This window comes from Macaca fascicularis, chromosome 3 (genome assembly GCF_037993035.2).
Source record: "Macaca fascicularis isolate 582-1 chromosome 3, T2T-MFA8v1.1".
Taxonomy (NCBI): domain Eukaryota; kingdom Metazoa; phylum Chordata; class Mammalia; order Primates; family Cercopithecidae; genus Macaca; species Macaca fascicularis.
Genome location: NC_088377.1, coordinates 10838638 through 10856326, shown reverse-complemented (window position 1 = coordinate 10856326; position 17689 = coordinate 10838638). Strand labels below are relative to the sequence as shown.

Genomic DNA, 17689 nt, shown 5'->3' with positions numbered 1-17689 from the left:
AAGGGCCTATGACTCCCACAGTGTGGCACAGCAAGCAGGGTGGCCAAAGCCATTCTTCTCTTCTGGAACCCACAGTGAAGAGAACCCAGGAGCCTGATCTGCCAGCCAAGAACTAGGAATTTCTCATCAGCCAGGCTGTCTGTGGACTCCAGCTGGGTGGATGGTAAAAATCACTGTCTCATCTCCAACGTTCTTCTTTGTTTTGTTTTTGTTTTTGTTTTAGATAAGATCTCACTTCATCGCCCAAGCTGGAGTGCAGGGGTGCAAACACAGCTCACTGCAGCCCCAACCTCCAGGGTTCAAGTGATCCTTCCACCTCAGTACTCCTAAGTAGCTGGGACTGCAGACGTGCACACCATGCCCACGTAACATTTTTAGTATTTTTTGTAGAGATAGGATTTTGCCATGTTGCCACCTGGTCTCAAATGCCTGGGCTCAAGTGATTCTCCTGCCTCAGCCTCCCAAAAGTGCTGGGATTACGGGTGTGAACCACCATGCCCAACCTCACCTGCAAAGTTTTGATTATAGAAAAAAAGGATTTGTATGATAGTCTTGCATTGTGGTGACTCTGCTGTAACTCTGGTATTTTGTGTTATGAATATTCACATCATTTGATCCCTTTTCCTCTAATCTCCTTTTTTGTTGCCACTTTTCTTCTTCTTTCTGTGTTCTTCTGTCAGAATGAAACTGACCCAATTATCCCATAGAAATTTACAGTTCACCATCTCATAGATGTTTACAGTTTCTTTTGAATAAACATAGAAATTTACCTTTCCAGTCTTGACACTTGAGAAAGTTATATTCACCGTATCTGAGTTCCTTTCTCAAGAAACCAGCCATCAGGTCTCCCAGATAGAATCAAAGAATTGAAACTCATCGGATCACCACACCTGAATAATGAGATGCCAGACCTCTCTCGCTTTATGATTGACAAACCCACCAACTGCTGCCTGTTGACCAAGGTCCCTTTCCTGCCCCTTCCTAATTCCTGTTTTCCTGCATGTTGTTACATTTCTGCTGTATAAACTCCTAACTTTAGTCAGTGAGGAGATAGATTTGAGTCTGATCTCCCATCTCCTCTGCTGCAGCACCCAATTAAAGCCTAGCAATACTGGTTGTCTCAGTGAGTGGCTTTCTGTGCAGTGAGCAGCGGGACTTAGCCTAAACCTCTAGGGTTTCAGTAACAATAAAGGGGGGTACCATAGGGTAGAACATGGGCCTAGAACTCTTGTAAGCCCCTGTAAGCCTGCTGTTCAAAACGGCACTGCTGCCTGGTCAGTCTTTTGTGGTTCTGACTGGACCAGTGTCTGTTAAGACAAACTTTGCTATGGGTCTCTGAAACAAAAACCAGATGAAGTTTCCCAGTCTTCTTGTTTCATGTCCTTGAGAGCTTCACTTTGTGACTAAGAGGGGATACTCTTAGTCTCTGCCATCCAGAAAATGTGATTTTTCAGGTCCTCATCTGATTTTCTGAGGGTCCAAGACACATAATATTTTAAGAAGCTCATTTTTTACTCTGAATGTATCAGGTTCTTATGGGAGTTTTGTCTTAAAAGGTCCCCTCCCTACAGGGCTTTTGTCACCTTTTGCTCTCTTTTTTTTTTCTTGTTTTTTTTTTTTTTTTTTTTTTTTTTTTTGAGACGGAGTTTTGCTCTTGTTGCTCAGGCTGGAGTGCAATGGTGCGACCTCGGCTCACCACAACCTCCGCCTCCCGGGTTCAAGTGATTCTCCTGCCTCAGCCTCCTGAGTAGCTGGGACTACAGGTGTCTGGCACCATGCCCAGCTAATTTTGTAGTTTAGTAGAGACAGGCTTTCTCCATGTTGGTCAGGTTGGTCTCAAACTCCCAACCTCAGGTGACCTGCCCGCCTCAGCCTCCCAAAGTGCTGGGATTACAGGCGTGAGCCACCATGCCTGGCCATCTTTTGCTATCTTAAGTCTATTTCTAAGAGTAAATTTTGGGGGATCATGAAGATGCCTCCTCTATACCCTTTCTAGGAATATCTCTTGTTTATATGATTAAAAAAAAAAAAAACCTGGAAAATTCCCACCTAGGCTTGAAAGGAGCTTTTGGATTGAGTCACTGTTGGAACTAAGTAAACCACTGAAAATAAAAAAAAAAATGTTGGAGATATCTTATTCCAAGCAAAGTTAGGAAGTTACCCTATATGGTCTAAAAAGGAGAGGCATGAATAATTTGTCCCTTGTTTAGCATATAATCAAGAAATAACCATAAAAATGAGTAACCAGCAGCCCTCAGGGCTGCTCTGGCTATGGAGTAGAGTGCTTCTATGGTTTAGAAGCAGAGGTCACTGGAAAGGATCCTATGGGTTTCTTTAAGGTGCACTTTGTTCTCCCTCCTCCACCTCCCACGGCTGCCCCTTTCCCAAACCTATGAAATCCAACTATGACTCACCTCATGCCAAATGACAAAAGCAAGGTCCCAGTAGTAGAAATAGGAGACCTAAGGCAAACCATTAAAACAGGGTATAAAAATGTAAATGCCTGGTTAAAATGGATTAAATATTCTGTCCACACGTTAAACAAAGGCAACTGTTATGCTTGTGCACACGGCAGGTCAGAAACCCAGACTGTCCCCTTTCCACTAGGGTGGTCCTCTAGTTGACCGGGCATGGGCTGCATGGTAGCTGTTTTCCAGGATTATTCAGCCTGGGATAACAAGTCATGCCAAGCTCTCTGTCTGCTATATCCCGAAGTTCGACACCCTGTGGGTCAGCCCCCAAGGGCCATCCAGCTTCTGTCTCCCAACACTAAGTTCACTTCGTATCTCTTACGACTAGGAGGAAACTCAGCATTCCTTGGAGACCTGAAGGGATGCAGTGAGCTTAAGAATTTTCAAGAATTTACTAATCAGTCAGCCCTTATTCATCCCTGAGCAGATGTGTAGTGCTATTATGATGGACCTTTACTGGACACTCTGCCGAGTAACTGAAGTGGCACTTACGCTTTAGTCCAATTGGCTATCCCTTTCACCCTGGCATTTTATCAACCAGAGAAAGAAAAAATAAGATATCGTAAAGCAAAAGAAGCCCCTTATGGGTCTCTCGACTCTCACATCTATTTAGACACAATTAGAGTCCCACAGCAAATACCAGATCAATTAAAAGCCCAAAATCAAATATCTGCAGGATTTGAGTCAATATTTTGGTGGGTGACAATAAAATATAAATTGGATAAACTACATTTATTACAACCAACAGCCATTTATTAACTACATTAGAGGTGCTGTTAAAGGAATAGCTGAGCAATTAGGGGCTACTAGCCAGATGGCTTGGGAAAAATAGGATAGCCTTAGACATGATACTAGCAGGAAAAGGAGGAATTTGCATCATAATTAAAACTCAACGTTGTACCTTCATCCCCAAACAACACGCCCCTAATGGAAGTATAACAAAGGCATTGCAAGGTCTGATTGCTCTATCCAATGAGTTAGCCAACAACTCAGGGGTAAATGACCCCTTTATAGGATGGCTAGAAAAGTGGTTCAGTAAATGGAAAAGAAAAATAGCCTCAATTCTTACTTCCTTCGCAGCCATCATGGGAGTACTTATTCTTGTTGGGTGCTGTGTCACACTAAGGAAGGAGACCACTACTACTCCTGCTGCCCTCCTCCCCCAACCTTGCCTAGTTCACAAGATGGGAGGAAAGAGAGAAAGCAGAAAGTCGGAAAGAAACAAAAGTAAGATAAATAGTCAGACAACCTTGGCACCACCACCCAGCCCTAGGAGTTAAAAAAGTAATAATAATATCATCAACCCCTGACCTAAACTACTTGTGTTATCTGTAAATTCCAGACATTATATGAAAAAGCATTGCAAAGCTTTCTGTTCTGTTAGCTGATGCCCTCTTCTTCTTAGTGCCTCAATCGCTCATTTTGGTCATTACCAGAAAGGAACTCATATTTAGCTGGAATCTATGCCAGGTAATGTTACAGAGGGTAGTAGTCAGACATGAACAGGGCAGGAGAAGGCCCCCACACCCCACCAGGAATGTCAGGTGATGGTCCAGCAGTTGTCACGCTGCCTCTCTAAAATAGTAACTGGTCTAAGCCAGCACCAGGGAAAGACAGTTTCCCAATAGATTGAAAAAACACCTGAAACTGGTGATTGGCAGCTTCCCGTTAAGATCTCAGGAATTGGGTGAGTGGGCTCAAGCATGTGCATTAAGAGGCAAAATAGCAGAGTTTAACTGGCATATGACCTTCCAGGTGCATTCCACCAGAAAAGGGAAGAACACTTACCTCAGCGGAGCATGCATATGACGCTAGCAAACACACTGTGCATGTTCACCTCCCGAGCCTAGCAGGCCACCACGCATGCACGCGGCTCCCCCGCACTCTAAGAGAAGAATGAGGGGAAGATGCACAAGATGCTGAAAGTATGCCGGCATCTAAATCCCTAAATCCAAGGTCAAGAGGGGCACTTGTCCTTCAGGTTGCCACTTGGGCCTCATCCAAGTGTGCTTTCCTTTCTTTCATTCCTGTTCTAAAGCTTTGTAATAATCTTTCACTCCTGCTCTGACAACTGACTCCGTCTCTTATTCTGCCTCATGCCCTTCTGCCAAATTCTTCTGAGGAGGCAAGAATTCAGGGAGGGAGGGAGGGAGGGAGGGAGGGAGGGAGGAAGGAAGGAAGGAAGGAAGGAAGGAAGGAAGGAAGGAAGGAAGGAGGAAGGAAGGAAGGAAGGAAGGAGAAGGGAAGCAGGGAAGGAAGGAAGGTGAAGGGAAGAAGGAAAGGGAAGGAAGGAAGGAAGAAAGGAAGGAAAGAGATATATACTTGAATAAGGATCAGTGAGGACCAAAGCCCCAAAATGACAAATGCCCCATAGGACAGAGTGGGGTAGCATTTCTAATGTAGTGCTAGCCTGTGTTCCATCAAAAATAGGTTTACTGGTTGGGTGCAGTGGCTCACGCCTGTAATTCCCGCACTTTGGGAGGCCGAGGCAGGTGGATCACTTGAGGTCAGGAGTTTAAGACCAACCTGGCCAACATGGTGAAACCCCAACTCTCCTAAAAATAAAAAACATTAGCTGGGCATGGTGGTGGGCACCTGTAATCCCAGCTACTCAGGAGGCTGAAGCAGGAGAATGGTCTGAACCCACGAGGCAGAGGTTACAGTGAGTTGAGATTGTGCCACGGCACTCCAGTCTGGGCAACAAGAGCGAAACTCTGTCTCAAGAAAAAAAAAAGTTTACAAATTCCATCATAACCCTAAGGCAATCACTTTGAGATCTGTTCACAAGAGCCATAGATTTATCATGTAACTTCACTTCATTTGGTACAAACTTTGGTTTTTTTGGAGCTGGTCCCATTTGGGAAAATCAGAATGTAGATCTGGAATTTAAATATTGCCTACAAAGCTAAATAGACAAAATACAGTTCTTTCTTACCCGAAACAAATGTTTGTGGCATCTAAGGACTGATAGGTTGGGACAGAATTAAGATAGCGTTAGGAAAGGGTACCCTAAGGTTGGATCGAGTTGCCCTTTACTAGGAAGAAGAGAGGCCTGGGAAAAATTTCTAACCAGGAAGGTAGACATTAATGTCCACAGTGAACATTAGTCAATGGTTACTTACGAGGTATGCTATTTTTAGCGATGTTTACGTACACTCTCGTTTAGTTTTAATACAGCTCATAATGAGCTGGTACTATTATAACTTTTACAGAGGAGGAAACAGGCTTCACATGTGTGCAGAAATCAGTGAAGCCTGCCTGTCACCCATACTTGCTGGGTTCAACGTGAATGGCACAGGCAAGGAGAAAGCTCTGTGACCAGCGGCACCAGAAAGAGTGAAAGGGCGCCATCTAGTGACTGTCATGGTGGTCGGCAGTACAGTGTGTGTGTGTGTGTGTGTGTGTGTGTGTGTGTGTGTGTGTGTGTGTGTGTGTGTGTGTGTGTGAGAGAGAGAGAGAGAGAGAGAGACTGTTTTGCTCTTGTTGCCCAGTACAGTGTGTGTGTGTGTGTGTGTGTGTGTGTGTGTGTGTGTGTGTGTGTGTGTGAGAGAGAGAGAGAGAGAGAGAGAGAGAGAGAGAGAGAGAGAGACTGTTTTGCTCTTGTTGCCCAGCCTGGAGCACAATTGCTGATTACCAATTTCAGTTGTTTCTATCTATTGAGAAACTGCCGCTCTCTGGTGCCAGCTGCAGCCAATTATCATTTTAGAGAGGCAGTATGACAACCTCCGGGCCATCACTTGACATTTCTGGTGGGTGGGGGGAGCTGTCTCCTGCCCTGCTCATGCCCCCACTAGCTACCTACTGTAACATTCTTGGGTATCTTGAATACAGTACTAAGCACCTAAAAAAACTCCACTGGCGGCTGGCACGGTGGCTCATGCCTGTAATCCCAGCACTTTGAGAGACCAAGGTGGATGGATCACGAGGTCAGGAGTTCGAGACCAGTCTGGCCAACATGGTGAAACCCCATCTCTACTAAAAGAAAAAATAAGCCGGGCATGGTGGCATGCACCTGTAGTCCCAACTACTGAGGAGGCTGAGGCAAGAGAATCACTTGAACCTGGGAGGCGGAGGTTGCAGTGAGCCGAGATCGCACCATTGCACTCTAGCCTGGGCAACTAACAGTGAAACTGTAACTCAAAAGAAACAAACAGACAAACAAAACCACACACACACACAGAGGCAAAACGGCGGCAGAGGGTAACCTTCTGGGGGCCATTCCACCAGAAACGGGAAGAACAACTCAGGTGAGCACGCCGGCAGCTCCAGTGAACACACGTAACTCCCGCAAACATGCTCGCCTCCCAAGCGCAAGCAGGTCACTGTGCATGCGGGTGGCTCACCCTAAGGGAAGAATGAAGGGAAAGGGGTGCAAGACGCCGGAAGCAGGCCAGCGTGTAAAATCCTAGGTCCAAGGTCAAACGGAGCACTTGGCCTCCAAGGTTCCCCCTTAGGCCTCTTCCAAGTGTACTTTCTTTTCTTTCATTCCTGTTCTAAATCTTTTTCATCAACTTCCACTACACTCTAAGGCTTGCCTCGGTCTCTGTTCCTGCCTTATGACACTCCGTCTAATTTTTTCTTGTGAGGAAGGAAGAGTTGAGGCTGCTGCAGACCTGTACAGATTTGCTGCCAGTATCTCAGATAACTTCCACTACTAGCAAGAAAGCAAAAACACCACATCAATGAACCACCACCATGTAGCTTAAGAGCTTTAAACTTTCTTCACTTTTCCTTTCTCTTTTTTTTTTTTTTTGAGATAGAGTCTCGCTCTGTCACCCAGGCTGGAGTTCAATGACACAATCTTGGCTCACTGCAACCTCCACCTCCGGGGTTCAAGCAGTTCTCCTGCCTTAGCCTCCTGAGTAGCTGGGATTATAGGTATGTGCCACTACACCTGGCCAACTTTTTGTAGAGATGGGGCTTTGCCATGTTGGCCAGGCTGATCTCAAACTCCCAGCCTCAAGTGATCCACACGCCTCAGCCTCCCAAAGTGCTGGGATTACAGGTGTGAGTCATTGTGCCCGGCCAATTCTTTACTTTTTCAAGTAAATAGATGCACACTGATTAAAAACCCAAATGAACGAAGGCTGGATACAGTGGGAAGTCAGCCTCCATATCCCCCAGCTACCCAGTCCTCCCCAGAAGCAACTGCTGTTACCAGCTTCCTATGTCCCCTTCCAGAGACAGTGTAAGTAAGCAAATATTTTGATACAAATAATAGCACACCATGGTAGCCGGAATAAAGCCTCCTCACCAAGATGTCCGTGTCCTAATGCCTGGGATCAGTAAATATGTGACACGGCAATAGGGACTGGCAGCTGATTAAAGTTAAAGACCTTGAGGTGGCAGATTAGCCCGGATTATCCAGGTGGGCCCCATGTAATCCCACAAATCCTTAAAGCTGAGAACCTTCCCAGGCTGTACTCAGAAGATGTGACTTTGGGGTTAGAAAGACCTAGAGTTGCTGGTACTGAAGATAGAGGAAGCCAAGAAATGCAGGTGCAAAAGCACTGATTCTCTCCTTGGCCCCGGTAAGGCAGGCAGCCCTGCTGGCACCTTGGTCTCAGGCAGGTGAGGCTTGTGTCAGACTTCCTACCCCAGAATCAGAAGGTCATAAGTTTGTGTCTTCAGCCCCTAAATTTGAGACCATTTGCTACGGCAACAATAGAAAACTAATAAATACACTAGTACCCTTTTCTTTCCTTCTTTCTTTCTTTCATTTTTTTTTTTTTTTTTTTTTTTGACGGGGACTTGCTCTGTCGCCCAGGCTGTAGTGCAGTGACGTGATCTCGGCTCACTGCAACCTCTGCCTCCCAGGTTCAAGCGATTCTCCTGCCTCAGCCTTCCAAGGATTACCCTCAGCTAGGATTACAGATGCACAGCACCACACTTGGCTTTTTTTTTTTTTTTTTTTTTTTTTTGCATTTTTAGTAGAGACATGGTTTCACCACATTGGCCAGGCTGGTCCGGAACTCCTGACCTCAAGTGATCCACCCACCTCAGCCTCCCAAAGTGCTGGGATCACAGACGTGAGCCACTGCGCCCACCTGCTTCTTCTCCTTCCCTCCCTCTCCTCCCTCTCCTCCTTCTCCTTCTCCTCCTCCTCCCCATCCCCTTCTCCTCCTTCTCCTCCTCCCCCTTCCTCCCCCCTTCCTCCTCCCCTCCCCCCTCCCCCTCCCCCTCCCCCTCCCCCTCCTCCTCCCCCTCCTCCTCCTCCTCCTCCTCTTGCTTTGTTGCCCCGACTGAGTGCAGTGTTGCAATCATGGCTTATAGCAGCCTCAAACTCCTTGGCTCAAGCGACCCTCCTGACTCAGCCCCGGGAGTAGCTGGGAACACAGATATGCACTACCACACTCAGCTAATTTTTAAAAATTGTTTGTAGAGATGGGGTCTATGTTGCCAAGGCTAGTCTTAAACTTCTGGCCTTAAGCAATCCTCCCACCTCAGGCTCCCAAAGTCCTAGGATTAGAGGCATGAGCCACCGTGCCCCACCTCCTTTCCTCACTTAATATATTTTGAAGCCTTTTACAATATTTAGAGCTGCCTCATTCTTTTTAATGGCTGCATAGCATCTCATCATGTGAGTATTTAATCGTTCTATTGAGGATGGTCACGGGGCTACTTGAGATGTATAAATAAGTTATAAATAAGTCTGTAATGTCATACTTCCCAATTATTCTCATCTCTTAGCACACACAAATATGTTAATATTTATATAACACACTGAAGCAAATTGAAGGCACTGAGGTCATTTACCTTGGACCTTGATGGAAAAGGTTACTAATAATATATTTTCTTTTTATTTTTCTTTTTTCAATGAGACAAGTTTTCATTCTGTTGCCCAGGCTGGAATGCAGCAGCATGATCACGGCTCACTGCAGCTTCAGCCACCCAAGTACCTGGAACCACAGGTGCACACCACCACACCTGGCTAATTTTTTATTTTTAGTAGAGACAAGGTCTTATACGTTACCCAGGCTGGTCTGGAACTCCTGGGCTCAAGCGATCCTCTCACCTCAGCCTTCCAAAGTGCTGGGATTACAGGCATGAGCCACCATGCCCAGCCTATATTCTTTATATTATATAGTTTTGTCAGTTTTTTCAGACAGGCTCTCTCTCTGTCACCCAGTCTAGAGTGCAGTGAAATGACCTCAGCAACCTCCCCCTCCTGGGCTCAAGCTGTCCTCCTGCCTCAGCCTCCCAAGTAGCTGGGACCACAGGCATGCACTACCACACTTGGCTAATTTTTGTATCCTTTTGGTAGAGACAGGGTTTCACCATATTACCCAGGCTGGTCTCAAACTCCTAGACTCAAGCAATCCATCTGCCTTGGCTCCCAAAGTGCTAGGATTACAAGTGTAAGCCACCACACCTGACATATAGTTATGAAACACACCAACACACATACAGGAAAATATATTGATATTGAATTTATATATAAAACTTTTTTAAACCAAGGGTCCCACTCTGTCACCCAGGCTGGAGTACAGTGGCATGATCCTAGCTCATTGCAACCTCAAACTCTAGGGCTCAAGGGATCCTCCCACCTCAGCCTCTCAAGTAGCTAGGACTACAGGTGTGCGCCACCACACCCATGTAATTTTATTTTATCTTTTTGGAGTCAGAGTCTCTATTGCCCAGGCTGGTCTCAAACTCCTGGGTTCAAGTAATCCTCCTACTTCAACTTCCCAAAGTGTTGGTATTACAAGCATGAGCTACCACACCTGGCCTATACAAAACTTCTAAGCAATTATTTTGAAGAAGTTGATTTTTAAAAAAATTTTTTAATTTATAATATCAGGCTTTATAAGATTTAATATTTTAAATATCAGGCTTTATGCCTGAAATAGTTGATTCTCATTATTCACCACAGTTATGTTCTATAAAGTCACTGCAAACACTGAATCTGTTAATACTAAATTATTGCTCCTAGTGGAAATACAGGGTTAAGTTCCTATGAGCCTCTGACCACATTTTTGTAAACTGGAATGCCACTTGTGGTATAGGTTCATTTGCCAACTTCCTTGCATAACAAACCAGTTTCATTAGCATTGAAAACCTGTTCTTCCCCAGGATGCTTTTCCTGTATAACACTCGGCAGGTATTTTAAAAATTCTTCCAGTCTCCTGATCTGCAGAACATGCCTCACCTGCAACTTGATGTTTTTCACTCCATGTCACCTTCTGAAACATGTTGCTGACCAGCAATGGCTGAGAAGGGTTTAACAATGTTCTGATCCTGTATTGCGTGACTGGAAGTTTCTTGGGCTTTCAGCTTCACAGTGCTGTCTGCTATGGTTGGTTAAATGGGTCGTCATCTCAGGAATCCACAAATGTAGCCACTTCTCCATAACTTCATCATAGATTGGCAGTCTTCCTCTTCCTTTTTCTGGATGGACTGTATTGTTAACTCATTCACGCTGAACTCACAGCCAACAGCACTACAACTCATACCTGACACGAAGACTATTGAAGGCCCATCCCAGCCTTCCTGTGCCAAGGAATGCTGGACAGCACTTCAGCACTCTGTATGGAGCCGTTTTGAACAGGTGCAGTGGCTCACACCTATAATCTCAACACTTTGGGAAGCCAAGGTGGGTGGATCACTTGAGGTCAGGAGTTCGAGACCAGCCTGGCCAACATAGTGAAACCCCATCTCTACTAAAAATACAAAAATTAGCTGGGCGTAGTGGTGCACACCTGTAATCCCAGCTACTAGGGAAGCTGAGGCAGGAGAACTGCTTGAACCCCAGAGTGCAGTGGTTGCAGTGAGCTGAGATTGTGCCACTGCATTCCAGCCTGGGTAACAGAGCAAGATTCTCTCAGAAAAAAAAAAAAAAATCACCACCAAAAGGCACAAAAATGTGAAAACTGTGGCACGAAGACCACAAAAAGGACACTGATTTACAATATGAGTGCAAAAGAAGAAGGCAGGGTGTCACCTTGTTTGACTTCATTTGCGAACATGCATGTTAGGTGATAAAAATTTTTGCCACTCTGTGCATATCTACAAACAGCTGCAAAAGTGCCAGGAGAACTGATTTTGGAGTTACAAGTAAATTTTAGTGAGTAGTTGAATTCACAAAATAGAGTTAATGAATAATGAGGACTCTCTAGATGCAATTGCTGATCAAGATAACTTTTTAAAGATGATCGCTTCCAATTTTTTTTAGAGTTCTCATTGATTAGAAAATGTGTTTGCAGGCCGGGTGCGTTGGCTTACACCTGTAATCCCAGCACTTTGGGAGGCCGAGGCAGGCGGATCACGAGGTCAGGAGATCAAGACCACCCTGTAACACAGTGAAACCCTGTCTCTACTAAAAATACAAAAAATTAGCTGGGTGTGGTGGTGCGCGTCTGTGGTCCCAGCTACTCGGGAGGCTGAGGGAGGAGAATGGCGTGAACCCAGGAGGAGGAGCTTGCAGTGAGCCGAGATCGCACCACTGCACTCCAGCCTGGGCAACAGGTGAGACTCCTTCTCAAAAAAAAAAAAATGTGTTTGCTCAAGTAGGTGGGAACAAACAGGAGACTGTTTATCCCTATTTAAACATTTTCTGTTCTTGCCATTAACTAGATTTCAGATACTTTAATCTATTTAATTCATAGTTCAAAGCAATCGTCTAGTCCTGAAATCTAATAGCTTTTCTTTTCATTCACAAATTGACATTGTCTTGTGATATCGTCAATGAATTCTGAGTCCAGGCAAACTTTTCCATTTCAAATCATCACTAACCAAAAGAAACACAATTTCAGCTACAAATGCAATCATGTCATTTCAAATTCTGTAGTCGCACATTATAGTAAAAAAGAAACATGTAAAACTAACATTTTAACATTTAATTTCACCCAACATGAAATATCATTGGAAAATGATGTATTTTGCAGTACGATCAGCATGAAAAACATTAGCGAGGTACTTAACAATTTTCTGTACTAAGTCTTTGGAAGTGTATGTTGATGCCAACATCTCGTTCAGGCTGGTAACATTAACAGTAAGTGCTCACTATGTGAAGATCTTGTTGAACAGCACAGTTTTATTTCAAAAACAACACTCGAGCCATTCCTCAAGTACATGTAAATATTATTCTATAACTTTTTTAACTTTTTGTAGAATTAAATTTGTATTAATAACACTGGCTAGTAGCTACTAGTAAACAATTCCTAAACTCACTTTTCCAAAGCTGAATTTTTGCTTTGGAAACACACACTTTTTCAATACACATTTGTATCTGTACATACATATGAAATATGTTCACATGATCCATGCAGTATTCTTTTCTTTCTTTCCTTCTTTTCTTTCTTGTCTTTTTGTTTTTGTTTTTATTTTTTTGGAGACAGGGTCTAACTCTCATAGCCCAAGCTGGAGTGCAGTGGTATGACATGATCTTGGCTCACTGCAACCTCCACCTGCCAGGCTCAAGTGATCCTCCCACCTCAGCCTCCCAAGTAGCTGGGACTATAGGCGTGCACCACTGCACCTGGCTAATTTTCTGTCTTTTTTATTTTTATTTTTTTTTTTTTTATTTATTTTTTTTTTTTGACGCGGAGTCTTGCTCTGTGCCCCAGACTGGAGTGCAGTGGCGCGATCTCGGCTCACTGCAAGCTCCGCTCCCCCGGGTTCACGCCATTCTCCTGCCTCAGCCTCCCGAGTAGCTGGGACTACAGGCGCCCGCCACCTCGCCCGGCTAATTTTCTTGTATTTTTAGTAGAGACGGGGTTTCACCGTGTTAGCCAGGATGGTCTCGATCTCCTGACCTCATGATCCGCCCGTCTCGGCCTCCCAAAGTGCTGGGATTACAGGCTTGAGCCACCGCGCCCGGCCATTTTCTGTCTTTTTTAAAGAGATGGAGTTTTACCATGTTTCCCAGGCTGGTCTGGAACTCCTGGGCTCAAGCTATCTGTCTGCCTCAGCCTCCCAAAGTGTTGTGATGATGGACATGAGCCACTGTGCTTGGCAATATTAATTTTTTAAAAAATTTTTTAGGATTAGAGGGTCACTCTGTCACCCAGGATAGAATGTGGTAGTGTGATGATAGGTCACTAGCAGCCTCAAGCTCCTGGGCTCAAGGGATTCTCCTGCCTCAGCCTCCTAAGTAGGTAGGACTACAGGTGCACATCTGGCTAATTTTTTAAATGTTTTGTGGAGATGGCTAATTTTTAAAATTTTTTGTGAAGATGCGGTCTCACTATGATGTCCAGGATGGTCTCAGACTCCTGGCCGCAAGTCATCCTCCCGCCTTAACCTCATAAGGTGCTGGGGTTACAGGTGTGAGCCACCGCGCTCCGCCTCCCTAATCTTTACTGTATTACCTACTGGGCAATGTAAGTGATTTTTTGACTGCCAGTCTAGGGAGTCAGATGACTGTCCAGCTTGTGGTGGCCGGCCTCCAAGACCGTCCCATGATCCCTGCCTTCTGTTCTTCAGACCCTGTGTAGGCCCTTCCCACACTGGATCAGACTTGCTCTGTGTGACCAGCAGACATGCGGAAGGAATGGTAGAAGTAACTAGGTCATAAAACACAGTTTGGCTTTCTTCTTTCTCCCTCTTTTGGTTCACTCACTCTGGAGGAAGCCAGCTGCAGTGTCTTGAGGTCACCCAAGGAGGGGCCCTCTTGGCTAAGAGCTGAGGCCTCCAGCCACGAGCTTTCTGCCCCCAGATGACCGCAGCCCCAGCTGACAGCAAGATGGCTCACAAGAGGCCCCGAGGCGGAACTACCCAGCTAAGCTACTCTCATTCCTGATCTACAGAAACTGAGAAAATAAATGTTTTAAGTCACCGAAGTTTGAAGTAACTCGTTATGTAGCAATAAGTTACTAACACACAGACTTAACTTTAAAAGTTATATTTAGCTGGGCACAGTGGCTCATGCCTGTAATCTCAGCACTTTGGGAGGCTAAGGTGGGCAGATCACCTGAGGTCAGGGGTTCGAGACCAACCTGGCCAACATGGGAAACTCCATCTCTACTAAAAATACTAAAATTTGCCGGGCGTGGTGGCGGGTGCCTGTAGTCCCAGCTACTCGGGAGGCTGAGGCAGAAGAATTGCTTGAATCCAGGAGGGGGAGTTTGCAGTGAGTGGAAATGACGCCACTGCACTCCAGCCTGGGCGACAGAATGAGACTCCGTCTAATAATAATAATAATAAGAAGAAGAATAATAATGTTTATATATATAGAATGTTATATTTAGAAGACAGAATGTTATATTTAGATATAAAGAATTTAAGAGACTAAAGACTTTTCACAGTTTTTTTCAAACTTTTGAAATTTGATATTTCAAAAAATAAATCTTGGCGGGGCACAGTGGCTCATGCCTGTAATCCCAGCATTTTGGGAGGCTGAAGTTGGCAGATCACTTGAGGTCAGGAGCTCGAGACCAGCCTGGGTAATGTGGCAAAACCCCATCTCTAAAAAAATACAAAACACTAGCCGAGTATTGTGGTGCATGCCTGTAGTCCCAACAACTTGAAGAGACACAGGAGGTTGAGGCTACAGCGAGCCATGATCATGCCACTGCACTCCAGCCTGGGTGACAGGGTGAGTCTGTGAATCAATTAATCCATCTTACATCAGCCACTTCTTAGGAATGCTTTAAACCAACTCAACCTTTTTAGATTAAGCATAGATGAGCGAAATACAATATAGAAATATTAGTTTTACTTAAAATTCTGAAAAAGCAACAAAATATTATATTCATGTAGAATCAATTGTGAAAAAAACTGATTCCTGAAGTCACAAAGTCTATTCCTTTATTGTATCAACTTTATGTTCAATTAATATTTTTCAGAATATTTCTATGAACTAAAAATTCATTATAAATCCTATCAAGAATCAAACTTACTAAACGTTAACTTTAAAAGCCAGTAAGATGCTACAACACAGATGAACCTTGAAACATACTAAGAGAAGCTGAGTGTGTTAGCTCATGTCTGTAATCCCAGGGCTTTGGGAGGCTGAAGTAGGCAGATCACTTGAGCCCAGGAGTTCGAGACCAGCCTGGCTAACATGGTGCAACCTTGTTTCTACAAAAAAAATACAAAAAAATGAGCAGGGCATGGTGGTGCACACCCATAGTCCCACTGACTCAGGAGACTGAGGTAGGAGGGTCACTTGAGCCCAGGGAGGTAAAGACTGCAGTGAGCTATGATTGCACCACTGGGCTCCAGCCTGAGCAACAGAGCGAGACCTGGTCTTAAAAAAGAAAACACACACACACACACACACACATATACACACACACACAATGTGAAAGTCAGTCACAAAGGGCCACATCTTACTGTTTCATTTATCTGAAATGCCTAGAATCAGTAAGTCTATACAGATGGAAAGCAGGTTAGTGGCTGCCTAGGGATGAGGGCATGGAAGGAAATGGGAATGACTGCTAATTGCTATGGGGTTTCTTTTAGGGGTGATGAAAAGATCCCAACATAGTGGTAATGGTTATACAATTCTGTGAACATACTATCAATCACTGAATCGTGTATTTTTACTGGGATTTAATTCATGTTACATCTCAATAAAACTATTTTTTAAAGAAGAAAATGTTCAAAGAACAAGGGTTGCTAAATAACAGAGGATAACTGTTGTTTGACAGCAGCACAAAGGTTCTTTCCCAAAAAGTGTAATGTCCCTGCAGAATGAGTGCAACAGGATCTTCTCTTGAACCTGGATAGCTGGCTGTCCTGAAGGCGGTGATACAGAACTGAAAGCAACAAGATAGCTATGAAGGAAAAAGAAAATCAGTGTGGCTACCAAGACATTTTAGTGTCTGCTTTCAAGAGGGTCCCACCCATGCTTGGCTCATGATATGGGGTAAGTCTCTTGTTAGAGTGGAACACATAGGTCAGTGTAAAGTGTTGAGAGAGGCACCTGACTCTGAGCAAGAGCTCCATGAATATTAGATTTCTATTTTTAAAAACCTGCTAAAAGTCTGGGCGCAGCGGCTCATGCCTGTAATCTCAGCACTTTGGGAGGCTGTAGTGGGTAGGATCATTTGAGCCCAGGAGTTTGAGACCAGCCTGAGCAACACAGTGAGAACCCATGTCTACCAAAAATTTATCCAAGTTTGGTGCACGCTTGTAGTCCCAACTGCTCAGGAGGCTTGAACCCAAGAGTTTGAAGCTGCAGTGAGCCAAGATCATGCCACTGCATTCCAGCCTGGCCAACAGAGGGAGCCTGTCTCAAAAAAAAAAAAAAAAAAAAAGAATAAGGCCGGGCGCGGTGGCTCAAGCCTGTAATCCCAGCACTTTGGGAGGCCGAGACGGGCGGATCACGAGGTCAGGAGATCGAGACCATCCTGGGTAACACAGTGAAACCCCATCTCTACTAAAAATACAAAAACTTAGCCGGGCGAGGTGGCACGCGCCTGTAGTCCCAGCTACTCGGGAGGCTGAGGCAGGAGAATGGCGTGAACCCGGGAGGCGGAGCTTGCAGTGAGCTGAGATCCGGCCACTGCACTCCAGCCTGGGTGACAGAGCGAGACTCCGTCTCCAAAAAAAAAAAAAAAAAAAAAAAAAAAAAAAAAAAAAAAAAAAGAATAAAAAAAATGAAGTCACTAACAAAGGAGGGTAGGAAATAGTTAACAATGCAGTTATATTCTCTTTAGAGACACCCAATACCAGATAACAAAAACAGTAAAGATGGCTATCTTGGTCCCTTTTCTGTTGCTATAACTGAATGCCTGAGACTGGGTAATTTGTAAAGAAAATACATTCATTTCTTACAGTCTGGAGGCTGGAAGTCTAAGGTCAAGGAGCTGCGTCTGGTAAGGACCTTCTTGCTAGTGGGGACTCTCTGCAGAGTTCCAAATTGGTGTAGGGTCACATGGCAAGGAGTACACAAGAGAATGCCAACTGACTCTTACAACAGACTCAGTCTTATAATAACTAACCCATTCCCAAGATAACCCATTAATCCATTAACCCATTAATCCATGATATATTAATCCATTGGTGAGGACAGAGCACTAATGACCCAATCACCTTGTACAGGCTCCACCTGTCAATATCGTTACATTTGGGATTAAGTTTCAACGTGAGTTTCAGAGGGGAGAAGCATTCAAACCATAGCAAGCTCCTAGGATGATAGAAAAATATAAGAGCAAACTGTACCAAAAGGAAACTAAATTTTATATATACTGCTATAGTTTGAATTATGTGTCCTCCCAAAATTTATATGTTGAAACCTAATCACCAAGATGATGGTATTAGAAGGTGGAGGT

General features: G+C 44.5%; 1 long non-coding RNA gene across 6 annotated transcripts in view; it reads right to left on the bottom strand.

Moving 5' to 3' along the window:
* Window positions 1–17689, bottom strand: part of LOC102140471 (uncharacterized) — a 69060-nt gene that overhangs the window by 21571 nt on the left and 29800 nt on the right. For 2 of the 6 annotated variants that reach the window (XR_012432022.1, XR_012432025.1), the window contains one exon: window positions 15737–16171. The exons of 1 other annotated variant lie outside the window; for it this stretch is intronic. This is a non-coding gene — a long non-coding RNA (uncharacterized lncRNA). Of the gene's footprint in view, window positions 1–2414; window positions 2468–15736; window positions 16190–17689 lie in introns of those variants that run through there. 3 more of the 6 variants (XR_012432021.1, XR_012432024.1, XR_012432019.1) reach the window with 2 other exon arrangements.